The sequence below is a fragment of the Microcebus murinus genome, chromosome 5 (genome assembly GCF_040939455.1).
Source record: "Microcebus murinus isolate Inina chromosome 5, M.murinus_Inina_mat1.0, whole genome shotgun sequence".
NCBI lineage: Eukaryota > Metazoa > Chordata > Mammalia > Primates > Cheirogaleidae > Microcebus > Microcebus murinus.
This window is the reverse complement of record NC_134108.1, coordinates 97,057,368-97,069,448: the sequence shown is the minus strand read 5'-3', so window position 1 is coordinate 97,069,448 and position 12,081 is coordinate 97,057,368.

The window sequence follows — 12,081 nt, the reverse complement described above, 5'->3', positions numbered from 1 at the left end:
TAAATTGTCCATGATTTGAAACACCAATGAATACATTTTCTTAGGATGTATTTTACACTATTATCTCTTTTTACAGGTTTTTAGCATATGCTAAAGGAAAGACCTGAAATAATTAAACTGTTTTTAACAAATTTAATGAAATTTCAAACCAAAACTCAAAAATGTTTATTCAATGGCAAAAGAAAAATAAATCATCAACAACCCAACAAGGTAAAATTTGCAATGTTCCATAGCTAATGTAAACTCTGAAGGCATACAAAAGAAGCAGAAAAATGTGACCTATAATGAGGAACAAAATCATCCCTTTTTGTAAATCCTTATTTCCATCTGGTGTTATTTTCCTTCTGCCTGGGGGAATTCCTTTAACATTTCTTGCAGCTCAGGTCTGCTAATTGCCTTTAAACTTAGTTAGGCAGAAGAACCACAGTAGAATTTGTCCTATGGCTAAATTTGCTTCAAAATCTTTGAAGCAAAGATTTTCTGAATACTCTACCTGATACCCTATAAATTATTAGGATTTCTACTCTGCTTTGTGGGAATTGGCATTTGTTTTTTCAGCCCTGCATGAATGCAAGGATCACTACATCTAATTCTCACACATTTCTTTCCACAGTCTCAAATTGTGTTCTCATATTTTTGTGCTGATTAGTATTTGGCTGCTGACTTACGGGGAACTCTTCCAGATTTCTGAAGTTCTGTCTCTGTGCAACTCTTTCCTCTTGGATACTCTGCAGTGCAAACTCTATCAGCTTTGGCTTCTCCACTTTGCCCACTCTGTCTTTTCCAGCTAATGGTTCTATCTGGTTTTCATCTTTCTGAGCTACCAGGAAACCTCTCCAGACAATAAACTGCAGCAATCAGAGAGCCTATCTTGTTTATTTCCTATCTCTCAGTTATTACTCTCTCATTGTTTCATGTTCAGTGTCAGGAGTGTAAGTCTTGAAAGTAGGTTTTTTTCTATTTGCCTAAATTTTAATGTATTGAATTTTTTTTTTTTATGAACGAGGAGACATTCTTAATGAAACATAAACTTCACATTAGTATTCTTTCTATCTCTGATATTCATTTACTTACATAAATCCCACTGGCTATGAGCCATTTAGACAGCAGATGGTTCAGTTTAAATCAATTAAATTGAATGATATGTACCATGATAACTGGGACTATCAAAGTGTGTGTCCAAAAATCACTGTTCTTTTAACAACAATTCTTATGCTTTTGACGGTCTTTGAGGAAGCTCAGCTCAGGTTCACTTTCAACATTTATTAACAATATTAATCCTATGATTTTTATTTGTATATAAAATGGCAAGATGAGTCAAAATATTGTTATCATTATTTATCTTATCAAGTATTTATTGCCAGCGTTTTACTATTTTATTTAATTATTCAAAAAGTTATAATTTTGAAGTACAAAGTGATGTTAAGATGTATGTATACAGTGTGGAATAAGTAAATCAAGCAAAGTAACATATACATCACCTTAAATATTTATCATTTATTCCTCCTGTCTAACTGCAACTTCATACCCTTTGACCCTTTTCCCCACTCCCTACTCTCTGGTAACCACCATTCAACTCTCTGCTTCAATGAGATCAATTGTTTGGGATTCCACATATAAGTGAGAGTGTGTGGTATTTTTCTGTACCTGGCTTATTTTACTGAGCACAGTGTCCTACAGCTTCATCCATTTTGTAGCAAATGGCAGGATTTCTTTCTTTTTAAAGGCTGAATAGCATTCCATTATGTAGATAGACCACATTTTTCTCTCCATTTATCTGGTAATGTACATTTAAGTTAACGCTGTAACTTGGCTATTGTAAATAATGCTACAATGAACATGGGAGTGAAGACATCTTTTTGAAATACTGATTTCAAGTATCCAGAAGTGAGATTGCTGGATCCCATGGCAGTTCTATTTTTAGTCTTTTGAGAAATGTCCACACAATTTTCCATAATGACTGTATGACAATACATTGCCACCTACAGTGTACAAGGGCTCCCTTTTCTCCACATCCTCACCAACACTTACTATCCTGTGTCTTCTTGAAAATAGCTATTCCCACAGGGTGTGAGGTGGTTAAATTATAATTTAAATTTTCCTAATAATTAGTGACACTGGGCATTTTTTCTTATATTTGTTGGCTGTTTGCATGTCTTATTTTGAGAAATGTCTATTAAAGTTAGTTGCCCATTTCTTATTTTTTAAAATATTTTGCCATTGTTTTGAATTTCTAGTGTATTTAGAATATTAACTTCCTATTAGATCTATTGTTTAGAAATACACAGTGTTAATACACTCTGTTAATTGATATTCACATGCAGAAGAATGAAATTGGACCCTTATCTAACACCATAGGTAATAATGAACTCCAAATGGATTAAAGATCTAAAAGTAGGACCTGAACCTGTAAAACTACTAGTAGAAAATATAGGAGGAAATCCCTACTATGTTGGTCTGGACAATGATTTGTTTGATAGAACCCCAAAAGCACAGGCAATAAGATCAAAGTTGACAAATGAGATTGCATCAATCTAAAAAGCATCTGCACAGCAAAGGAACTATCACCAGCATTTTTGAAGGCATGGTATTTTTTTTTTTTATACAAGCAAACATTGCTATACTAATTATTATCATTACCAATTATTTTATTTTTTATCATGTTTAATTTTGAAAATGTACAAAAAATAAATCGCTTAGACACCACTTAGATGCCTGAGCAATAAACACATGAGAAGAATTTATGAAACAGCATATTTTTATACCTTGCTTCCTCTATAAGATAGCAAACTCTTAAAGATTAGGATGTATGTTTTAATCCCTTGTTTCCTCCATAGTACCAGGAAAACGCTCCTTTACTATATGTGCCTAATACCATTATTATTTTTCAGTTGATTAACAGATAAATTAATCCACGTCAGTACGTATGCCAGGCTCAAATAAAAAACACATGGAGAAGTAGGCATTGAATTGATATTTATGGCTTATGTTTAACTTCCTACAAAGTACATTTATAAAATAGACACCACATTAGAACTACAGAATCATTGTAGGTATCAACTGAGATATGTTTAAAGCTGATAGAACAACATCTGGAATAAGGTAAATAGTTAATAGATTATTGCTATTATTTTAATTATTAATTAAATTATCAATAATAAAATAACTACTTAAAACTTATGTGTAATTCTTTCTCATTTCATATGAAAAATGGCACATTTCTCAGATCTATCTTAGTGTACGGAATGAATTTATCAGTATAATTTTTTCAGCATAGTAAATTTCTATGAAATTCTTTCAACATTTTTACCCTATTCCATCAGTATCAACTAATTGTAGAATTGAATATATGTGAGGTTTTTGGAAAAAATTGACAATCACATAAAATGAAGTCATATTTAAGAGAGTCATAAAAGTGCTAATGTCCTACTGTTAGAAGAAATCTCATAATTCAGTGTTAAAATAATTAATAAAACATAGATAAGACAAAGACAAGACCATCAAGCTTGTATTTATGTAGAACAGATTGAAAGCAAAAAATAAAAATGTCAAGTAATCAAAAGAAAATCAGGTTTAATCTCCTTTTAACAACTCAACAAAGATTTATTTTGAGGCTATAAAGGTAAATGACAGCAAACCCTGTCTTCAGGGTATTTACAGGCCTGTGCTGGGGCTGATTGCAGAAGCAGGTGGTTTCAGCATCATGTTGAGTGAGTGCTATGATAGCATAAGCTTCAAGAGTGGGCACCAATCCCAGCTTAGAGTGTGAAGAACACTTGAATGGGAGGACACCTTAGCTGATTTGAAATAATGAAAATGAGTTAGGTTGGAAAAAAAAAAAGAAGCAAGAAAAAAGATGTAAGCAGAGGAAATAAGCATGAATCAATAGGCTGCTCAATATTTCTACAGACAAAATGGTGTGGTGAGGAGCTGCAGGGGAAGAGGCTGGGGAGGTAGACAGACTCCAGAGCACCTGTGATCTCGTGCGCATGCTAAGGAGCTGGGCTTTATTTTATAGCAAGAGGGAACCTCTTATATTTGTTTTCGAGATTAATTTTCTCAGGACTTTGTGAAAAATATCTTGTCTTGAAAAAAAAAAAAAGATATATAAAAGATAAAAGCCAGGCAATTGCTCCAAAATGCAACCTTTATATCATGGAAGTATAGATCTTAAAATTAGGATAGGCATTTGAGATTACTTCATTGTGATGCCTCAGTTTACAGATGAGAAAGTTTAGGTCCAGAGGCAATCAGTGCCTTGCTGAATACAGTATTTATAGAAAACACAGAGTTGTGGTACAGTTTAGGTCTGGATATGCACAAGCAGGCACACACATGCTCTATACACACTTATGCATACATTCAAATAAAAAGCCGTTATAAAGAGGTGTGTTAACTGGTCTCACAACTGGTAGTGTGGCCTAAGAACCACTGAGAGAAACAAATACAAATCCTATCTAACAGAAGGTATTTTATACTAGGTCTCAGGGAATCATCACATTTTCTTTTTATGGGAAATGAAAAAGACATGCTAATAGATAATCAAACATACAAAGAAAATAAGATATCTTGAGCAAAAACCACCAGTAGCAACAACAGACAACAGAAACAGACCTGTGAAATTTTCAAATTTTGGAATGACTAGCATCATATAAAATTACTTTCTTCATTCCATTTAAATAAATAGAGAATATATTCAAAATATCTGCAGAGTCAAAGATCTATCAATCCATGGAGGACAATAATTTTAAAACAATGAAGTAGAGCTTCAGAAATGAATATACAATTCATACAAATAAAAAACACAGGTTTAGAGTTGCATTGAACAGAAATGAAAATAAACGGAATGAGAAGACAGTTTGGGGATTTCTATAACTGCCAAAATAAGGAGGAATTTACTCTGTGCATGAACATTTTTTTTAGGTTTTTTTTTTCCCCCCACTCATACAGAACTACCTGTCTCGTTTATTTACATTCTCTCTTTTGCTCATGATAAGGAAATACTGAGTAACCAGAGGTCCCATTCTTGTGTCTCAGTTGCTAACACTCCCAGTGAGTGGAAACATTCCTAAATCCTTTTCTAGAGATCAATTATCATGCTTTATCTAGGGGACTTTATCTCTTCTCTATATCTAGAGGAGCAGGGGCACAACTGATTTGCTGTTCTGGATGCATTTTTTCAAAACATTTTTTTTTTCATTGTACGTCATATTCGTTCTATTTCTAGACACCACCCTTAGTGCTCCTGAGACAAGCTAGGGAAACACTGCTCTGAATCTGGTTCTCTATCCTCTGTTTTGGGCTCTGATTCCATCTACTCTGTTATCACCAACAACATGGTTTTCTCTGCTTTCTAGAAATTCTGCTATAAGTCTGGTCTCCTCATGGCATTCTTTCTTATTTTTTATTAGAACTACTATTTTTAAAAATGTTCTTTTTCTGTTATTTTATCCAAATATTAGAAGGGAGGGGAGAAAGCTGAGGTTATATAATCAACCACGTTGATCTAGAAGCATCTTATTTTGAACCAGGCTTTGTTGAGAACTGCTTTTTTCTATACTGCACATTGGCATTATCTGAAGAATTAAAAAAACAAAACAAAACAGTATTAGGTCCAAACTCAACTAAATTAAATCAAAACCTCTGGGGTTGGGGACTGATTTAAAGCTCCCCAGGGAACTTTAATGTACAGCCAAGTTTAACAGATCGTAGTGTACCTCCTTTTCTAATAAATTAAAAAAAATTCTTGAGAACAAGAACTTAACATTACTTATTTATGCATCTAGTTTGTAAGTAGGCATTTAAAGGTTTAATAAATTGACTTAATAGTGCTCTGAAAAGTTCAGAGTGAGGAAATTAATGGTAATTGTTCATTTTTATTTTATTTTCTCAGGCTTCTGGAAATTAAAAAAAAATGAAAAATTCATGAAATTATACTCACCTCAATTTTCTGTCTAAGTAACTAACCTAAATTAAACAAAAAACTGCTTCATGTGATATGGACAAATTAATGCATTTTCATGGTTTATTAATTGCACAAGTACACACATATATACACAGCCCACAGGCATACTTCTGTGCCTTCTCTACTTGATTTTGTAGTTGAAGTAATTTAATAGTTTCATTTGAGATGTGAAATTTTCAATTATCAGGGTAGCAGTTTCTGTGATCATGTAGTTTCCAGGATTATGTTTGATGAATTTCCGGGGATTCCTTTCTCTCTCGCTTTGCTTTATATGCTAATAAATCAGTGTAGTTCATCTGAGATAGTGTGGCACATTCTAATGAATAAACTGACTATCTAGCACAGAATCCTAGCCTGGGAACTATGAATCACCACGCTATAAATACACTGGGAGCTCCCAGAAAGGTGCTGTTAAATTACACAATGACGCTTTTTCTATACGATGCTGCTGGATTCGGAGGGTGAGTCGATATCTAGGGTGAGAGCTTTATCTATTTTTTAATCTGAGAAAAGCAATCTGTGAAGTGCAATATTAAATAAAATTAATAATAAATGCCAGATTATTCATGCAACTTTATATTCCAGTGTCTGTGCACTCTGAGGATCTTTTTGATCTGTGAGATCAGAGAATGTTCTTCTAATTAGGCCATATTTGATCCAGAATCTTACTAAACTGGCTTGCACTCTCATCTTCCCTTTGATGAATAAGCCCTGCAGATAGAAGAACTCCCCTGGGCTCTGCTGCTTGAACAGAGATAGGCTGTCTCCATAATTAAAACATGTTTTTTTTTTTTTTTCCTTTTCAATATGGTGGTGGTAACAATTGGTTCTTATGTGGAGTGTATCATGTTCTCACTGTGCTGTTCAACAGCAAAAGTATGAATCAGAAAAGCGTGTTTTTACCACTGTAGTCTCCTTGAAAATTTGTTTTCATTGTGGTGAAATATGCATAACATAATATTTGCCATCTTAGCCATTTTGTGTACAGCTCGTTAGTGTTAACTATGCTCGCATTAGGCGTAACCAATCTCCAGAACGTTTTCATCTTGAAAAACTGAAACTCTATACCCATAAAACAACAACTCACCATTTCTTTCTGCTCTAAGCCCCTGGCAGTCACCATTCTACTTTCTGATTCTGAGTCTGACTACTGTAGATATCTCTTATAATTGAATGATATAATAATTGCCTTTTTTCATTGTCATGTTTCATTTTGACATAATGCTCTCAAGGTTCATCCATGTTGTAGCATGTATCAGAATTCCCTTCCTTTTTAAGGATGGATAATATTACATGGTATGTGTGTACCACCCCCTTTCTAAAAAATAAATTTTATTGTTTGTATTTAAAGAATACATGATGTTATAAGGTACATATATATATATATGTTGAGATATATTGTTAGTATATTTTGTTTATGCATCCATCCATCAATGGACACTTGGGTTGCTTCTACCTTTTTGGCTTTTGTGAATAATGCTACTATAAACATGGGTCAGAGCTCTCCCTTCTAAATATATCCTAATCTTTAAAAATCACTATTCTTCTCATACAGATAACCAAATCTAATGAATTCTCCCACCTGGGCTGATTATAAGGATTCCTGTGCTCCATCCCAAACCTGCCAAATCAGAAAGTCTTGAGGATAGATTCTTGGGAATAGCATACTTTCACAAAAATGATTGGGAGGCACTCAGATTATTTTGGTAATTAAGAGTTTTGGAAACCTAGCACTACTTTGTATCCTCATAACTGAGATTACTTAAAACTACATCTTAATCATTCACTCTTTCTGATAAAAAGATCTAATAAAAAGATCACTTGGAGCCTCTCTGGGAGAGAAATCTATAAAAGAAGAATCATCAACACACAGCATTTTATAAAAACACACAATCTCCCCACTTACTTTAGTGCAATTTATTCTTAAGTGAAGGATATTTGTTAAGACTTCTTTTCATACAGAGTGATTTAATGAAGTCTTAGAAGCTTGACCAGCTACGTATTAATAGTTGTAACTTAAAATTTATACTAATATGAATCTTAGCACTGGTTCAAGGCTAGTTCAGGAAATTTTACAAACAATTCTCAGAGTGTTTTTCAGTGGTGTATTTTTTAAAATCTATATATAAAAAAAGATTTCAATGAAGAAAACACTAAGAAAGTATGAAAAGCCAAATTACTGAATGAATATATTTATACTTTAGAAATATTTACATATTTAAACTGATATCTCTATAGAGAATCCTATATAATTTATTCATATGGAAAGCAATTTATCTGTTTTATCTTAACAAGTATGTCTAACTTTGAAATTAAAACCCTTATATTGTACAATTAGTTTTTGTAGAGGACTCTTTTTTGTTGGTGATCATGCACTAAATTATGTATCCATAATTTTTAAAATATTGTGATTAAATTTATTATTAAATATTATGCATTCTTCCAATATCAGTGTCACAACCATGCTTAACCATGTCCAATTGTCCAATTCACATTTTCAATTATTTTCTTCCCTTTCAAAAATTTTGATTTGTATTTTTATTTTGAACATTCCCAGTGTTTCCAAGTATCTAGGTATTTGGTGTTGCATGGACGATAGTTCCAAATATTTACTTCATTAATAAGAGCCCTTAGTAATCAACTGATATATATTACCCTTTCCAAAACATTATTTAAATGTGACAAATCCTCAAGAGGTACGTTGAAATGTTTAGTGCTATTTACATGGTAATTTAGTATTAAACTATAAATATTAATTTATATTTATATGGGCACTTGGGCTTGATGTATATATAGCATGTAAGGAGATCTTAGTTGTTTTCTCTGTCTGAAAGTAAATAAAAAAATGAGGTTAGGACATGAACAGGCCAAGAAATTTAAAACATTGTATTGTCTTTGGAAGAAACAATTGAAGATATAACCTTTGAGAAATGGACTAATGAGCACTTACTTAGGGAATGGGGAGAGGATGTGTATTAATTGCTGATTTTTTAAGATGAAAGGACAACACTGTGTTTTATCCAGACCATTAGAAAAATAAGAGAATGAGATTTCCCAAAAGAGTCTGAGAAGTCCTTTAACAATTTTACTTTTCTTTAATATTCTCCCCAAACTAGAAAGCAGAACCAGTACTTTTTAAATTCTAAAGTAGCAAAATTTTCTACTATAAATTATAAAATTTTTGTCAAACATATACAAAGTCAAGGAGTATAATATAAAGAATTCTTTTGAACCTATCCCCCAGCTTCAACAATTATCAACATATGTGTCACCTTAGTTGGGTTTTATTCTTCACATACTGGATATCAGACAGAAAGAGAATCTGAGATCTTGATAGTCTAGATATTAAATCCTGAATCCTATTTCTCAATTCTCAAGACTCCATCTATAATATAGAATAATATAATTAAATAGAGCAAAAGCCAAAATGACTGAAAAGTAAAAGCAATAAAAAATGGAATAGAATTTTAACTTAACAATGCTAACAATAAACTACTCAAGAATGTATTACTCTAAGCAAAAAAAGTGTCATTTCTTTTTGTTTAGAGTAATATTGAAAAATACTGAAAAATATTGTGAGGGATGAAGGAAGGATGTGTGGATTACAGAAAGCAATAGCTGAGTGTTAGGCAAAATGCCAACTCTTTGCACGATTGACTTACGGCTTATTAAAATGAAAATACAAGCAGTTTCCATAGTAGGTTATAAACGAACATTGTTGATAGAACTGATAGTATGATACTTCCTTACCTACTAAAAAGCACAACAAACTTCATATTAAATCATGAAACAGTAGAGGAATTTCCCAAAATGTCATGAACAGAATAAAATGCTTATAATACACTATTACATATCTATGAAGTTCCTACCATTCAATTATAAAAAATTCTGAGACATTAAATACTTGAAATAAATATGCAACATAATTATTATTGCTGAGAGCAAAATATTTCTACTCCAAAGCCAAAAGAATAATTGACTTACCATTAAAACTAAATAAAAATTTAAAATGTATCTGAATATTTGATTAAAAAATCAAATATTCATTTCAGAAAATGCAATGAAAAACAATCTAATTCACAGTAATAATACCTAAGGATAAATTTAACAATAAATATTAAAAAACTCTATGAAGACAAAAGAATTATTGAAGAGCATAAAAATACAGATTTATAACAAAGGAGCAATATATTCGATATTTTATATAAACCATTTTTAATATTCAATAAATTTGTTGCCATTCTATTAAAATATTAATGGAAATTCACCATTTAGCGAAGTGGTAATACCACTATGAAAAATAAATGAACATGAATAGACAATACTATTTTAAAATTAATAATTTTGTTAAGGAAACTATACTAAAGATATTAAAGCATATTAAAACTACACAGAAATCAAAAGACTATTTTACTGATACAGAAACAGACAAAAAGATAAATGTCATTGAAATGCATTTGTCTACAGTCTTTCACATCCTTTGAATAGAGATATATAAATAAGGCCAGACTCAGTGGCTGATGCTTATAATTCCAACATTTTGGGAGGCTCAGGTGGGAATAGCACTTGAGGCCAGAAGTTTGATACCAGCCTGAGCAATATGGCAAGATCCTGTCTCTACAAAAAAAAATTAAAAAAAAAAAAAAAACAAAAAACAAAACAGGAGTGGTGACTTGCTACTCAGGTGACTGAGGCTGGAGGATGACTTGAGCCCAGGAGTTTGAGGTTGCAGTGAGATGTTACCACACCACTGCACGCTAGCCTGGGCAACAAAGTGAGATCCTGTCCCAACAAACAAACCAACAATCAAAAAAACAAAAACAAATATGCAAACAATAAAATAAAATCCAGCAAAGTTGAATCTATGCTGTGTGATGTGTAAATTTTAGGTGATCTAATTCGTGACTATAGATCTCTGGGAAAATTGGATAAGGAAAAGCGAACTCTGGCAAGGGACTGGCCAGAAGAAGTAGAAAGTAGGTTTCAGATTTTTTTAAAGACAGTCATTCCTAATTTGACAAAGGATTAAGATTGCTTGGTGGAATTTTAAGAAATAAAACAGAAATCTACTTCTGATCAACTGAATAAAAATCCCTGTCATAGCAGAGAAACTACTCGATGGCATTGATTACAATATGATATCTCCTCCAGTAGATTTTGAGCAACCTGTAGTCTAGCTACCACAAAGTAGATAATGCAAGTGTTTGTTGGTGAATAAATAAGTTAGTAGATGCAGTTACCCAGAGAAGCATTCTGACCAATTTTTTATTTTTTTGGCAGAGCTAGCACATTTTCTCTGCCAAAATGTTTGGAAGGGTTAAACAGTAGAGCTGCTGTTTGTTTTCAAAACATGTGTATTTAACCACTTCGGTACCGCGCTCACTGGCCGTGAAACCTTGCCCACAGCCGGCACTCATAGTCCGCTCGACAGTTTGTGCTGTGCATTGACAACGAATCCGTTTGCTCCTGTGTGATGTGCAAGCAAGTAAGAACCCAGACTGATACTGTGGGCTTAATCTTACTAATGGAAAAATAAATACAATGTTAATGGTGTAAAGCAGCCCTAACTCTTCTATGGCCCCAAGACAGTTCATTTATGGGGAAAAAATATTATGAAATTTCACAAAGGTTATAAATAATTTTCAGAAGCATGAAGGAGGCAAGTTGAAAGCAGAGTCACCATGAGTGATTGTGTGCTAGAATTTTGTAATGAACAAGAGCATTTTTTCTAAAGGGGAAAAACAATAGACCACTCTGTTTATAATTTATGGAATAATTTAGTCTTTCCCTCCCTTGGTAACTGTCATTTCTGCCTTTTGATTTGCTTGAATTTAATTGCTTTGTAAATGATTTGCCATTATACCAGAACGTTCTGAGGTTAATTGCTTAAGAGCTATCATCGGCGTACCACAAAAAATAACCTAGTACAGAAAGCCTATGACAGATTAATGTTATATTGTCTGAAAACAACATGAAATGATCTTTGATAAGATTACACTGTTTCTTTCAGAGATTAATAATAAGACTTTATATTTTTAAAATATGCTATTTTCAAAGTACTGTCAATATATTTTATCTGAGGCCCATTCCATGAAACACAACACTCTAATTTTATT